Below are 17,515 nucleotides of genomic sequence, written 5' to 3' on the forward strand. Positions count from 1 at the left end.
TTTTTTTGGTGGGGACAGAGTCTTGCTCTGTTGCCTAGGCTGGAGTGCAGTGGTGCCATGTTGGCTTGCTGCAACCTCTGCTGCCCGGGTTCAAGCAATTCTCCTGTCTCAGCCTCCTGAGTAGCTGGGACTACAGGTGCTGGCCACCACGCCTGGCTAATTTTTATATTTTTAGAAGAGATGGGGTATCACCATTTTGGTCACGCTGGGCTCAAACTCCTGATCTCAGGTGATCCACTCGCCTTGGCCTCCCAAAGTGCTGGGATTATAGGAGTGAGCCACCGCACCCGGCCTGCAGTTATATTCTGATTAGATATCGTGCATGCCCTGTGAGAATGGCATGCAACAAATGCAAACACAATTTGCTGCAATTCAACTCTTACCATGAGCAAAATACTGGGAAAGGCCTTGAAGAAAATGCAAACTAAAAACTGGAATAAGTTCCTCTGCTTCATATCTCCAAAGTATGTATTAATAATATTTTAATATCTTTCACAAATTATAAGTGACTGAAAATATATGTGGGTATATAAAGAACACATAAAACATTTTAAAATGTTATTTTTAATTTTAGCTCCTTTCTCTTCCCCTGTCTGCTGTATGCTGAAGATGACTGCTGAGTCATGACAAGTCCTGCACTGCTGACAAAATGCATAAGGATTATATAGGGTTGAGTTGAGATAAACACAAAAAGTGGACCAATATTCCTGGAAGAGATTATATCTGAAGTATTATACCTAAAAAGGCTTGAGTTATTTAAGTCCCTTATTAAGACTGATGATACTACAATATTCATGAGAAACAAAAATGCTACCTATAGATAACATGAGATATTTGGTAAAGAGAAGTAAGAAATTAAATATTTATATTGAGAGAGGATATTGTGTCCTGCTTTATTCTTAAGAGGATTTGGGATGGTATCATAAGTTGGTTTTGATGCAGGATAAAAATAAGTGAGGAAAAAATTTAAAACAGATACAATAATGCTAGGGATAAAATTAGTACCTACTAGAAATTAGGTAAGACTATGGCTAAGGGAATCTAGGATGATTGGACTTCTTCCTCAGCCCACAGTACTGCTTTTTTTGTTACTCCTAGGGGAGCTATCTGCAAGGAACAATGACAAAAGAGGACCAAGTTCCACTTTCTTATTAAACAGTCTTTGAGACCTATATGCTACGATAGTGCTGTGATAAACGGGGCTGGAACCAGAGTCTAGTTAGAAGTCTGAGAGACCTCTACTGCTCACTCTTGATTTAAGCCCAAATAGTAGATTTTAGGTTGATCAGGTTGGATGCCTTCAAGGGAAAAATAGGTCAGAGAGAGAATAGGGAGTAAGACTTTGGTCAGTTTAACCTTTTGAGATAAGATAAAAAGGAGAACAGTATTAGGAAGAAGGATGACTGGGCTTCTCCATGTAGAAGGGCCTTTGAGTTTGAAAGGAAAAGAGAGAAACATAGATAAATTTTCATTGAATGGCTATCACACAGAACCAAGGAATCTCTCTAATGAGATCATTATATCCTCTTCTTGGGGACTAGAATTTTTTTGTCTCCCAGAAAGCTCTTTCTGTAGTTATTATACAGATATTCCAGATATTGACCTTGTTATAATTCAGGTCCCAGCTTAAAATATATCTACAGTGACAACACAATTCAAAGTAGCCAGCTCTTCAAACTCTCACCTTGTTTTACTTTTAACTTAGCACTTATTACTGAATACTTTCTTTCAAATATTTTTATTATTAATGGACTCCATATCAAAACTACCCATCTAGAACATAAGGTCTATGACAACAAGGACTTCATCTATATTATTTACGTATGCATTTACATATATATGTAACATATAAATACATATATATATATAATAAAACTCATATATATATATAACTCATATATATATGAGTTATAAGCGAACACAATAGGTACTCAATAAAGATTTAGCAAATAAATACATGCATGAAAATGTGTTTTAGTAAGCCAAGAAAGGTGGTGGAAAAAGAGATGCTTCTTGAGAACTTACTTTAATATTGGCAATAGCTGACATTTATCAAGAGTGTTAATCTTCTGAACAAAACCATAACATAAACACTGAAGAGAAAAATGCAGTGGCAACTTGATCAAATCTACTCTAGATCTAAATAAAAGATATGGGATCCACACCTAGACTGATCTCAGAGCAGTTATGCTTCACTACCATGTATGCCATTAGATTCTGTTTACATGCCAAATATATGCAAAAGATTTAGTTCTGAAATTCCTAGTATTCCACACACACATGCAAATAAATCTATTGCATGATCCAATAGAATCATAAGTTAAAAATAAATAAGTTGCCATAAAAAAACCTTGCTATTTGGAGTGGTGAGACTGAAGGAAAATATGTACCATGGTCTCCTGAATGGAGAAACTTCATAAAGGATGAAGAAAAACACACCGTGAATTATACCATGAATAATATTACTAAATGCAAGCATGAACTTCCAGCATTTATAATACAGATCAGTGTAAGTTGATAGCATTGATTCAAGTTTTGGTTTAGTGAAAGCACTTCTATGGAGAAAATATAAAGATTTTAATAGCCTTGTTTAATCCATTGGTAAAATTAAAGCTATGTAGATGAATGAAACGGATTAATATCATTCAGACAATAATTCCTCAACATTATTTCTGACACCTACATTGATGATCAATATTGGCTGGTAGAAGTTATGATGTAAGTATTTTATGATGAGTACCAGACCATAGATATTTAGTGTTACTTTTTTTTTTTTTTTCTTTTTAGATGGAGTTTCATTCTTGTTGCCCAGGCTGGAGTGCAATGGCACAATCTCGGCTCACTGCAACCTCCGCCTCCGGGTTCAAGCGATTCTTCTGCCTAAGCCTCCTGAGTAGCTGGGATTACACAAATGTACCACCACACCCAGCTAATTTTTGTATTTTTAGTAGAGATGGGGTTTCACCATCTTGGTCAGGCTGGTCTCAAATTCCTGACATCAGGTGATCAACCCTCCTCGGCCTCCCAAAATGCTGGGATTACAGGTGTGAGTCACCGTGTCCCGCTTAGTATTACTTTTTAAGAACGTATTTATGGGTTTGAAAACGTGCATAATTTTGGTAACTTCTCAGAAGCAGATATGGTTAATCAGAATATATACCTGAACGTGCTACTACTATACTTCTGCAGAGACATACAAATGGAAATATATACAACCAATATCAAGTCTTTCCTTTGAAAATAACTGGTTTTATCCAATACACGAAAAGAAATATGATTAATGGCCAACACTTTATCCAATCTAGAACCCTATATCAATATAAAATAATAAGTAAAATACCCATAAAATATTTGGCATTAATCTATGTTTTAAAATGGCTCTAAAATGTACTCCTACTTAACTAAATAATTGTTAGGCTCTAATTCAAGGTCAGGTAAATGGCAAAGCATATATTCTATAATAATTTATTTTAAATCACTCTTTCCTACCATCCTTGGTTATACTATGAGCCTCAATGACATCATATGGTGAGCAGTACTTTTATTATCCTTTTTTTCTCAGAGTAGTAAACTAAGCCTCAGAGACCTCATATAAATTGCAAAAGTGACATATCCAGAAATAGAGACCCAGGAATACTGAATCTGGATCTGGGATTGTAACCACTGAAATATTTTGCCGTACTTTTGTCAGTTTTTCTCAGCTAGATTGAACTAATATATGTTTAAGCACAGTAAATAGTTGGCTTTAGGTCCATGTCCTGGTGATGGAATTAAAATACAACAATCCTAGATTTTTAAATGAATATTCTTTATATTAAAATCACTTTAAATTAAGAAAACATATAGCTTAAAAAGTATCACTTAGTATTAAATAAAATGTATATAAAGGCTATTTCTCCACCTAAAAGATCGTCAAAGACTTGTAGAATAATAAAAGAGATGTAAAGTGTTATTTCTTCACACACTGGTTGACAAATGCATGGTCTGTGAGAAGCACTTGGCTGGCTAAACAAACACACCAACTATTATCTCTAGAGTCAGTACTCAATTCTTTATGTAACAGCCCATTCTGTTTATATAGAAATTGTAATTTTCACGGTTATTTCTCACTTTAACTAAACCCATGTAATATTATTTTTAAAACCTTTCTCATATTGGGTCACATTTCATCCAAATGTCTCATGGCCTCCCTTAGAAACACAGCTATAAAATCTAATCTCCTTTTCACCTGACATGATTTAAAACATTTACAGAGAGTTACCATCATGTCTTACACTTTTAAATCTTACTTTCTCCAAACAAGTCATACCTAATCCTCTCAAACCTTCAAATTCCCACTAGGCACGGTGGCTCATGCTTGTAGTCCCAGTACCTCGGGATGCCAAGGCAAGTGGATCATTTGAGGTCAGGAGTTCAAGAGCAGTCTGGCCAACATGATGAAACCCCATCTCCACTAAAAATTCAAAAATTATCTGGGCATGGTACTGCATGACGGTAGTCCCAGCTACTCAGGGGGCTGAGGCATGAGGATTGCTTGAACCCAGGAGGCAGAGGTTGCAGTGAGCCGAGATTGTGCCACTGCACTCCAGCCTGGGCAACAGGGTAAGCCTCCATAAAAAAAAAAAAAAAAAAAAAAAAAAAAAAGAAGAAGAAGAAGAAGAAGAAGAAAAAAAAAAAAAACCTTCAAATTCCCAAATTATTATGTCTGTTCTGGGCAGTTATCCTTGGGTTTATCAATGTTCTCCTTCAACGTGAACTGAGCTAACAGTTTTGGGCAGTTTCTTCTATACACACTGCTGACCTATTTTACAGCTTGTTCAGTATGCCTGTGCTGTCATCTAATTCCAATTACAGGTTGGTCATCACACTGGTGACACCTTCTAAACATGAACCTATGACTCTATGGACAACATAAAATGTCTCTGCTATATTCACAATTTTTCTAGCTCTTAACTAATATCATGGATTTTTTTTTTTTTTTAATATTCTGGATGGCTTTAGAATTGAGAAAATAATCTTTAAAACCCCATCAAAGATTTTGAGGAAATGAAGACCTTTATTTTTCTTGGAGATCAGCAATAAAATAATGGTAATTCAGTACCCATGGTGGAGTGGTAGTAGGGGAAGGTTAAAATCTCCTTTTCTTATTTTAAATGAAATCTTATCCACAGGCAAAAGAAAAGGAGCCAGTTCTATGAGACAAAGAGGATGAAAATGGAAGTGAAAATGAACTTAATAATTAGAACTAGAATCTAGAGGATATTGACCTATCATTTCACCCTTCCTATGTTACATGCCTTAAACTTTAGTTAAAATAAAGTTCTCAGTGAAGAAAAATTTGCATGTGGATTTGATTTTTTAATCCCATAAAAATGAAACAAATTATTAATTTTAAATAACTTCAAATAATTTCATAGATTAATAATGTGTGTTTCACTTTTAGCTGATAAGAAAAAAAAAACAACCTCCTAACTATATGCTCTGAAAATACACCTTTAATATATCTAAAAACAACTAGTGTCCGTTGGGTCCACAATCAGAGATATATTGCAGAATGTCACATAAATTCAAGCGGGGAAAAAAGGTTTTAATTTACCAGGATTACTTAAACTGACTAAAGAAACTGTGAAAGAGTATTCTCAGATATATTCAAAAAAAAGCAATTACATTTCACTATGTCTCCAAATCATTTCAAATTTATCATATTTTAAGTGTCATTAAATGTTCTTTTTGATTGGAAGAGCCCTATAAATGACAGGCAGTTTTGTGCTGTGCAAATTAGCAGCTTCTCCTAATTCTTTTCACAAGGCTGTCAATTTTTTATGTATTATCTCATCCAAGTTCACATAATGGAGACTCTTGTAAATTGTGAACCATATGCTTCATTGTGCAGTTCACAATTTAAATTTTATCAGTGATGCCTTTAATTTTTTTAAAAAACTGACCAATATTATGTATTTTGTACCTGTTTAATTTACCCTCGTTACACCTGAAATATATGTATTTTTATATTTAATCTATATTTCTGCAAATGAAGAATGTCAGTTTTCTTTGAACCCCAAGATCCCATCCTAGACTAAGGTGTAGGGGTATTTTTGTGTCTATGCGTGTATTCACCATTTCTACCTGGGTAAATCACTGATGTACAACTCCCTGCTTCCTGTCTGTTATTGTTTGAGACAAGTGAACTTGGCTGGAAGCAAGCATATTCCCTTTTTAGAAAACTTATTTTTTTTCAGAAGACAATTTTGTATTAGTGCTTCATTTCTTTGTCTTCATGAGGACACAAGTGATGCAGTTCCATACACCTTTCTTTAGATGAATTAAATAAGACATTTCTTAACAGTTATGAGCTAAACTTAATCTTCCTGGGCACCACTAGATTTCTTTTTATTTTTTATTTTATTTTATTTTTTCTGTAATTTCAGGTAGTAAAAAGGAAACAGCAGTTGTAAATGCCACAATATACTCTCCAACATTTGGAAGAAATACGAAAACACAGAAACAAAAATACCCATCGTGATGCTCAGTAAGTATTCACTAGCAGAGAAGGCAAAGATTAAGGAACTAATAAGACATTCCAGGAAAAGAAAGTCACTCCCATCACATATATACAAGACACTGTAAGGCCATTAGTATTACTAGGGGAAATAAAAAGTAAAGGAACTCAGTTTTCATTTAAAATGTACAATACCTCCTATACAAATTTAAATTTATATACCTCTTATATCACAACTTTTGTTGTATGTATTAATAAACACCTTCAGTCATCACCCTTTCAAATGTATATTAAAACATGCTAAAATGGTGTTTTAATGGATAAAATATGACGTATATTTGAACATACTAAAATGGTGTTTTAATGGATAAAATGACGTTAAGCAAACACAAACAGTATACAGACTGTCACAAACATCATCACATATATAATAGCTTTACAGAGAAAAATTTATAAGCCCAGCAGTGGATTGTCAACATGCCAATAACTTCCTCCAGTCACTTTGGGGCACACAAATTAGAGGAACTAATTAAATGCTTGATTAAATTATTAAATATATGATTAAATAAAACAGTCCTCTTCCTTGGTATAATAAAAATACATTTTAAAATAAAAAATCCTATTTCATTTCATCCTGAAAATACAATTAAAATAAATTTGGCATTTACCTCATGTGATTAAAAATCCACTGGATACTTTAGAAGCGCAGGCAGCTCATGATACAGCTTTCTGACGGCACTCATCAATTCCTACAAATAACAAGAGGGTGAAAGAGAATATTCAGAGCAATACATGTCTCTGTAAAATGATGGTGATTAGCGAAGAAACTTTTATTATCACTCTACACTGCCTTTTAAAATGTACCTGACTATATATTGCTGTTATAATAGCTTTTGTTAAATGTGCAATATAGCAATGAAAATTACGTCTGTCTAGGACTTCCAAGGTACTAAAATAGACCCCAGATTACGACGTACAGCAAAATATCAAACAACACAGTAGCACGTTATTTTACTGAGAAAGGCTCTTGGATTATAAAAACAAAATAATTTGTAAATGAAATGTTTTCTTATGTGCGTTACCACATCAAATCATTTTTCTAATCATGATGCTAAGTTATCAGAAGTAGAGGGTTTAGCTTTTACCATTGGCTACTTTAACTAAATTTCAGCAAATATCCTTACTTTATATCTCATACATTTCCCAGGGAAGAGCCATAAAATGTGGGAAATGATGGTTATCCATCTGATAAGTGAATATGCAATATGGTAGGTTTTAACTTATCAAATGAATGGCTATCATTTCCTACATTTTATGAATCTTCCTCAGGAAGACATAGAAAATAAAATAGATATGCTTGCTAAAATAGCAAGATACTACATAGTATATACAGTAGAAAATGATATAGTAACTCACACTTTTACGGTTTCAATTATCTGGGGAAGAAACTTTCTAAAAAAAGCATTATTTTCTCCCATCTACTTGATGAAAGAGAAATAAAATAAGCAACATAGATGAGTATTTTGTTACTGCATATTGTCACTTTCCCATGTTTCCCATACACAAATATGTAGCGTGATAACTGTATAGCATCCCTTTTCTACATGCCCATTACTCTAAGCCTCACACATGTTACATTCAGGAACAAATCTCAGTGAATCACCACCATGGACGTCTGCTCATCCTTTCCCCTCTGCACATCCCCGACCCTTCCTTTAAACCTCTGACTCTTCAGGTGACAAAGATGGTCAAGGTAGAATAAAAAGAGATGGTAGAAAGATGGTGCTCCTGTATTCATAATAGCAAAGACATATAATATACCTAAATGCTCATCAATGGCAGATTGGATAAACAAAATGTGGTACATATACAACACAAAATGCTATGCAGCTATAAAAAAGAAAAAGATTATGACCTTTGCAGCAACATGGACAGAGCTGGAGGCCATTATCTTAAGCAAAAAAATACAGGAACAGAAAACCAAATACCACATATTCTCACTTATAAGTGGAAGCTAAACAATGACAATACATGGACACAAAGAAGGAAACAACAGACACTGGGGCCTATTTAATTAAGAGTGGAGGGTTGGAGGAGGGAGAGAATCAAAAAATTACCTATCACATACTATGCCTATTCACCGGGTGATTAAATAGCCTGTACAAGAAGCCCATGTGACATGCAATTCCCTATATAACAAACCTGAACATGTACCCCAAACCTAAAATAAAAGTTAAAAAAAAAATGGTACTCAACTAAGAAGTATAACTTTGTCAAGGCACATATAGAAGATTGGAACATAAATACATGAGCATTTTCTTATCACAGGAGAAGTCATATAAGTTCATGATTTAAGTGTTAGATTTATAAAAATTACAGTATTTCAATTTTTCTGAAAGCGACTACTATCAGGAATTATATATATATTATTTTTATATATATTATTAAATATATATTAATATATATATTTATAAACACATATCTATATTTCTTATTATGCGTTTTGTTTTTTTTGTTTGTTTGGAGGTATTACAACTCACTTTGAGAAAAAGATGCTTTATAGCCAAAAAAATTCAGTATAGTGAATAATCCTGTTAGGTTCTAGAAAGAAATCAAAAGCTACACTTCCACTAGGCGGAAACAGACTTAGAAAGAAAGTGGTAACCACTTTTAGCAAGAAAGTGAGCATTCATATGTTTAGAATAGTAGGACACTAGGCAGAAAAACCATAAAGCACTAGGAATGGTTGCGTTGCATTTTATGAATTTCTACATATGTTGCAGAAATATCCTGTTTACTTGAGAATGCTTCAACTTCTCCAATGCCAGGTTGTCTTCTAAATCCGTACAGTATTCACTTTTTTGTGCCCTGTTTTATTTTATGATTTATAAATCCACAGCAAACAACTCTAACTCTTTATTGGAAGCTCACTGTAACAAGTGCTGTGATAGGCACTTTCGTATGCATATCTCATTTAATCAACAAGATATGTACACTGTCACACTTTGCAATCATTGGCTTATATAATGGATATCTCAGCATACAAATCTTAAATTATAAGTTGTATGTTCCATGAAATAAAGTGCTGTTTCCTACTCATTGTAAGTTTTAAGTTCCATATATTTAATTTGACTAAAGTGCTTTCTGAATGTCTAAAGTGTTTATTGAGTGTTTTAAAATATATATGGAATGTGAAAATTATTCAACTAAATCCATGATCTATTAGTTTGAAATGTGAATTTTAGCATTACAACGGAGAGATTCCTGAAACCTCATAAGATCTTTTGTGTATGATATTTATATATTAGATATATGATCTCTTTGAGGAAGAAGAAATGTACATTATATTTACAACCCACAAACCAGAAATTCCTAATTCCTTGGAAGACAATAATTTTAGCTAATACCCAATGTTATTTGAGGGATGTGAAAAATAAGTTATGTTGGTGAAGTAAGGAGTATGAATGCAAAAGAAGATACAAGATAAACAGGATTAAAAGGAGACTATTTTTCTAAAAAGAAAACTAAATGGTCAAGTGAGTGGATAAATAAGTTGGGTGAAATGTGTTGATAAAACTTATAATAGCATTGTGTTTGCAAGGTATTTTTTGAAGGGCAGTTTAAGTAGTACAATTTTCCAAGTAGAAATTCCTCCAGAGTTTTGTGGGTTAATAACAAAATAATGGAGAAAAGAAACCAAAGCTGTAATTTCTAAAAAAGTAAATCAAAATTTACAATGATGGGGCATCACATTCTGTATTAAATGATAACAGCAGATGAGAAGCCAGGCCCAGATGTAATCCTAGATCATGTGATTTATTAGATTCTTCTCACCAAAATGATTTAGAGAAATAGTAGAAATATATTAGTAATAGAATAAATGTTATTCAGGCCAGGTGCGGTGGCTCAGATCTGTAATCCCAGCACTTTGAAAGGCTGAGGCAGGCAGATCAACTGAGGTCAGGAGTTCAAGACCAGCCTGGCCAACACACAGAAACCTCGTCTCTACTAAAAATAAAAAAAATTTAAAAATCCAGGTGTGGTGGCATATGCACCTGTAATGCCAGCTACTTGGGAGGCTGAGGTAGAAGAATTGCTTGAACCCAGTAGGCAGAGGTTGCAGTGAGCCAAGATGGCATCACTACACTCCACCCTGGGCAACAGAATGAGACTCTGACATAATAATAATAATAAATACTGTTCAGAGGATAAAAGAGGAAAATATGAAAATCAGTTTCTTAAGAATTGGTAGATGTAGCTCAACTGAGCTGGGACAAGATTGAGAACAGAAACATTAAGAAGCTATATCCTGAACACTTTAATCGACACAATTCAAGGTGAGTGATAATGTTTATAAACAAAAGACAAAAAGTGGGAATTTGATGAATGTGTATTTTAAAGTAGTTAACAGACAAAAGATACCCCCAAACCATGTGTAAAAAAAAATAAAATTCATCTGTATGCTTAGGATGGTCAATAAAATCTAAAGTAGTGAGTGTATCTAATTAAAAAAAGAAATAGACCCAGTCTTATAGTCATCATGATATAATGGTTACGAGAGAAAATAATGTTAAAGAGAGGTAGTGAACATGCTGTAACAGTAACTATAGAGGATTAATATTTTTAAACTTCAAACAAATGTGACTCTAACTTCAAGGCCAGCAATATGTAAATGCAATTGATAAAATAATAACTGTGGCTGTGTTGACTTCTTATACAATACATGTAATCATCTTTAAGGATAAACAATACTTTAAATTGATTCAAACTGGGGTAAGCATATCATTTAGGTTTACAGTGATATTCTAGGAATAATTTGAAAAAGAAGGAAACAATCTCCCTTGAACTTCAGTGCTACTTGAAGTTTTAGAAGGAAAAATATCAACCCACACTTGAATGTTTCTAGGTGGAAATAGTCTGTAGTTATTAATTATGTCTCTACAATTGTTTCAGAGAAAGATTTGAAAACCCCTGTTTTAAAGAAAAAGGTACAAATTTTTACCATTTTCTCTGTCTTTTTCCACCACATTTTATAGTGATTCTCACACTTTATTTCAAGGTGCGGAAAAAGGGAGAATACTTTTCCAGAGAAAATATATACTATATGACATCTTCTCTCAAAAGGAAATGAATCCTTTAATTTATTTAAATGTTTATTATTATTCATACTTTATATATACTAGCCTAGAGCATTTCACATGGCATAACACAGGCTTTCACACATGATGCAGGGTTCATCATGGTCAAAAAGTTTGGCTGGTAAATTTCTTGGATGATTGCATAAGGCTAATAAAACAGCATCACTTAAGGATCATCCAAGTGATCTGCAGCCTCTCACTTGAAGCTCCATCAACATTTTGGAGAGTGTAGAATGTGACCTACAGAAATGGTATGCACTACATTGGGGAAAGAGGGTCTCTCATACATCGAGTAGACCAAATATTTTGAATTCTTATATGTAATCCGCATCTTCTGTCATATTATGTTTTTTCTTTTCAGTTACACAATAGAAGGAAGAAGATAAATAACATGCCTACCATGTACCTAGATATGATACCTAGTGCTTTAAAAACATTATTTAACTTATTCATCACAAAATAAATTATGTGAGAAAGGTGGTATTATCCCACTTTACAAATATATAACTAAGGCTTAGAAAATGAGGCATTTATTTTCTCATGATTACAGATCTTTCCATTATTTATCACTGCTTTTAAAGTATCAAAAGTGAAAGGGTTTGGACATGGAACGACTGGGAAGAAACATTATGTTGAATGCAATGGTGCTTAATAAAACTCGAAACCTCTAATCATTGCAGTTGACCAAAGTGGGATGATTTAGTGTTTTATTATCAATATTTCATGACTGTTAAATAAAAGTCAAGTTCTAAACAAAACCTTGCTCTTTCATTTATTTGTTATTTTGGCTTTTTGAAAGGACGGTTATTAAAATGCAATATTATCTGTTTCCCTATTAATATTAAGTTTTCGACATATAAAAGTCTATAAAAATATAACATTTTGGCCGGGTGCGGTGGCTCAAGCCTGTAATCCCAGCACTTTCGGAGGCCGAGACGGGCGGTTCACAAGGTCAGGAGATCGAGACCATCCTGGCTAACACGGTGAAACCCCGTCTCTACTAAAACATAGAAAAAACTAGCCGGGCGAGGTGGTGGGCGCCTGTAGTCCTAGCTACTCGGGAGGCTGAGGCAGGAGAATGGTGGGAACCCGGGAGGCGGAGCTTACAGTGAGCTGAGATCGCACCACTGCACTCCAGCCTGGGCGACAGAGCGAGACTCCATCTCAAAAAATAAAAAAAAAAAAAAAAAAAAAAAAAAAAAAATATATATATATATATATATAACATTTTAAACAAGGCATTTTATATGAAATCTAGCTGTTTTAATTAATAATATGATATTCCTAACAAAATGACAAAACAGAAATGACATTTCCTTGGAACTTATATTTATTTAATGTTACTTTTCCATTAGAATTGAAAAACTGAAACATGCCATTAATTCAATTTTAATTCTAATATAACAAAATAGCCATATAAATTCTTAATTCTAATGGCACAAATAGTTATGCTAATATTAAGAATTAAATTATATAATGTCTAATTTTAAGAGAGCAAATTAGTTATACCATTTTCTGGAGAAATAGAGAGAAAACAGGAACATAGAAAAAATATATTCAATGAGTAATTTGACTCTGTCATTCACTGAACTTCTTAGTATCAAAAACAAACATTTTTTCAACTTAAAAAAAAGCACAATGGCAGTACTACTTGATTGACTCTCTCTATAGATGCCACCTGAAACACGTTGTCATAAATCATACCAAAAGAGAATCCTCCATTTTTGCTGCGCTAAATTCTAAATCCTATTTTAGTATATAATGCATATAGTCTGTTCTTCAATAAATAAATCCAGTAATAAAATAATAAAAGAAGACATTTTGACTTTTCTTTTTTAAGTTGCCTGCTTTAAAAATATGTGTTGTTGTTGTTGGTGGTGGTGGTGGTGGTGTTGGTGGTGCCTCCAAGAAGATTTATGAGGACTTCACTCTGGATTGCTTTGGTGGCTTACATTTCCTTTTGTTCTTGCCTTTTTTAGAGATGTACATGATTGGATATTGGCATTTTATTTGCTTTAATCTTTTGAAAACCCAAGAGGGAAAGCCATACATCATTGTCTTTTTGTTAGGTTAACCAAGTTAAAAATTTTCATTGTGTTTAAACTTTTAAAAGTTGAAATTCTACCATAGCTACACATTTTCTTAAGTGGATAGTATATTTTGTTTGGTCTTAAAACATATGTTTATAAAATCTATCTCTTTAAATTACACACAAACAAACACGTACACAAAACTTTTGTGTCTTGTATCACAATAGCAAAATAATAACGATAATTAACAGTTACGGAATGCTTTCCATATGCCAGGCACTGTTCTATGTACATTATATTTATTTGCATGGTTAATTCTCACAACCGCCCAAATATATTATTTTATCCCAACTGAAAGATACAAAGTTGTGGCACAGAGGGATTAACTAACCAGGTAAGTAAAGAGCTAAGATTTAAACCAAGGTAGTTTGACTTCAGAGTCTGAGCTACTAAGAATTGCTGCACTATCTTTGATTAAAAGATACCAATAATGGCATTCAGATAACAATTGTGCAGACATGTTCCTTAACCATCGCAACTACTCTTGACCAAAAAATATCAAATCATTAAAAATGTGATAGAGTTGCAGAAATAGTGAGTGAGAAACAACAGAGCTGAAGCTATCTGAAGGCATGGGCTACTCCTGCTTACTTTATCTCATATTCATTGGTAAAGCATCTAAGACAAAGTAAGCCAGTATCCAAGAAATATTTGTTGTATGAGTGATTAATAAAGAAAGAGGCTTATATGAGCACTGGTATTTCTGCATATCTTGGCTGGAAGTGCAAACTTCACACACTAGTCCAGATTCAGCACGCATTTTCAGTGGATTCACACTCTCACCTTCAACTACACTGTCTAACACTCTCACATAATCCCTTGATCCCTGGCCACCTGTGTTCCATTTACAACTGCCTATATTCATATTCATTAAAGCCTTTTATGCTACAGTCCTTTAATAAATTGCTCTAATGAAAAAATCTATTGTAATTTCATTTAATATAAGTAATTTTAACACAGGTTTTTGATAGAAAATACCATAGTTCAGGATAGTAATTCTAATGGTAGGAAGATCAGGCAGTAACACTATAAACCAGAAATCCAAACCAAGAAGCCAATACCCTGGGATGTCCTGAGTTCCTCCTTCTCTCTCACCTCCCCAGAAGCATCCCAAATCCATCTACATGTTATCATTATTACTGCCACACCCACTCCAACCTTTCTCCTGGATTATTCTGATGGTCTCCTAACTAGTCTTTCTTCTTAAGCTCCTGCCCTTTCAATCTATTCTATACCTTCCAACCAAAATTATCTTAAAATATCAATTGGATCATGCCTTTCCACAAATGATTCCTGTTGTGCTTTGAATATTTAAAAAAAAAAAAAAATCTTTATTTTTAAATGTTAAATCTAAAAGGCCTGGCCTGATCTGGTCACAGTCAACCTCACTTTCTGGCCTGCTCTCACCAGGCTCCATCTGTGCTGAAAGCTTCATTCTATTTCAAAGCCCTTACATGGCCTGTTGCCACTGTTAGAGCAATCCTCTTTCCATTCCTTGCTTAGTCATTTCCTTCTTTCCTTAGGTATCAGCTTAAATGCCACTTCCAAATGAATACCTTTTCCTAAACTGGAGTGCCTTTTGATATTCTGTTTGGCTTCCTGAAGTTTTCATCCCTGTCATTTTTTCATAATAATAGAGTGGTTTTGAGCCCAAGATGTATGTCCAGACTTACTGAGTTTAAATTTTGAGTGCATCACTTGCTAGACTGCATGGTGTTAGGAAAGCTGTAATCCTTGTTATGCTCTAGTTTCCTTATTTATAAAATCAGATACAACATCATGTACCTAAAAGGATGGTTGTGAGGACTAAGTGAGTTAATACAACTAAGCACTCAGAATAGGGCTTTGTACATCAAATACTCAATAAATGGAACTGTCAATACTAAGTGAAATCATATTTATTTGAGTAATCTTTTGATTACATTTTGCTATCCTGATAAACATGCAAACTTAAGATGAGCAGGAGCCCTGGCTATATTGTTACCCAACCACAAACTTGGTGCCTCAACAGTACTTTCCTTAGAAAAATTCATTACATATTTATTTAATTAATCAGTTAAATAAATGTGTGAATCTATAAATATACAGAATAAATAATTTTAAAATAAAATACTATAGATCAGCAATTTTGGGGAGGGTGGATCTTTGATATCCACAAAATCATACAATATGTGGCAGTCTGCTTCACTTCTTTGGAAGGTTCCCTGGATCTAAAGACAATTTTGATATTGTGTTCACTCAACTGTTTCTGAATTCAAAGATATTTGAGAAATGACTGTAAAACACTTAGAGAAATTTGTGGCGGGTCATCTCATCTTCTTTCATTACTGGCAAATTGGGTCATTAGTGAGTACAAAAACTTTGATGACTTTCAGAAAAAAAATTCTAATATAATATTTCTAAGTTTTAAAGAATTTTTTTCACCATTATCAAAGCTACAACACAGTTCCTTGGGGCTAGACTTTATTCCCAGAAAATCTCAAAACTCAGCTTCCCACATGATTTATCTTCTAATCTTCTAACTTTGGTTCTGATTTGTTTGCATTGCTGTTTTATAGATGTCACCTTATGATGCATAATCAATAAGGATGTCTTGCTGATGCTTTTGAGAAAACTACTGCTATCCCAATCCTCAAAATGGAAAGTATAAGATGCCAGATACCTAGAGTTCCTAACCATTAAAAAACAGAAATAACACTTTTTTGAGGTATGACTGACATATGAAAAGCTGTACGTATTTAAGGTACACACCTTCATGAGTTTGAAGATAACTTTACACTTGTGAAACAACCTTCACCTCACATATAGAAATAATAATAATAAAGAGGGTTTATAATTTTTAATATTTCTATTTAAATGTAGCTATGGTGATAAAAACATGAAAAGAAAGTGTTATACTAAAGCCTACTGAGTTGCTTTGTTCTGCTTTTTTAAGAATATTAATTTGGTCCTTTTTAAACATTTTTATTTATGTATTCATTTATATTAATTGATAAACATTATACATATTTATCAAGTACAACATATTTCAAAATATGTACACACTCTGGAATGGCTAATGTATAATAGTATAATTACTATATACATTTCATTTCTTCACATATTTACCATTTTTTTGTGGTGAAAGCATTTAAAATCTATTCCCTTAGCAATTTCCAGATATAATTGTTGGATTATATCTGGAATTATATTCTAGGTGACTGTGTTATTGACTATGGTCATCACGTTTTACATTCAATCTCTGCAACTAATTCTTCCTACCTAACTGAAATCTAGTATACCTTGACCAACATCTCCTCAACCCTGCCCTGCACTCACCACATATGCTCTCTACTTCTGAGTTCCATTTGTTTAGATTTAACATGTAAGTGAAACCATGATATATTGGTATTTCTGTGCCTGGCTTATTTTACTTAACACGATGTCCCACAGGCTCATCAATGTTGTTGCATATGACGGAATTTCCTTCTTTTAAGAGACTGGGAAGTATTCTGTTGTGTATATTTACATTTTCTTTATTCATGCATCTGATGAGAAACAATTAAGTTGATTCCATATCTTGGCCATTGTGAATAATACAGCAATATACATGAGATGCAGGCATCTCTTCAACATATTGATTTTATTTCCTTGGGATATATACCCAGTAGTGGGATAGCTGCATTGTATGGTAATTCTATTTTTAATTTATTGATAAACCATCATACTGTATTCCATAATGGCTGTTCTAATTTATATTTCCAACTATAGTATACAGGAATTACCTTTCTCTACATCCTCTTCAATAC

The 17,515-nt window shown here is 33.5% G+C and overlaps 1 long non-coding RNA gene across 1 annotated transcript in view; it reads right to left on the reverse strand.

Annotated features, from left to right (window-relative positions):
• Positions 1-6,672: 6,672 nt before the first annotated feature.
• LOC140712956 (uncharacterized) overlaps positions 6,673-17,515 on the reverse strand; it is a 541,357-nt gene continuing 530,514 nt past the window's right edge. Inside the window, exon 3 of the long non-coding RNA XR_012094821.1 lies at positions 6,673-7,248. This is a non-coding gene — a long non-coding RNA (uncharacterized lncRNA). The remainder of the gene's footprint in view (positions 7,249-17,515) is intronic.

This window comes from Chlorocebus sabaeus, chromosome 12 (assembly GCF_047675955.1).
Source record: "Chlorocebus sabaeus isolate Y175 chromosome 12, mChlSab1.0.hap1, whole genome shotgun sequence".
Classification (NCBI taxonomy): domain Eukaryota; kingdom Metazoa; phylum Chordata; class Mammalia; order Primates; family Cercopithecidae; genus Chlorocebus; species Chlorocebus sabaeus.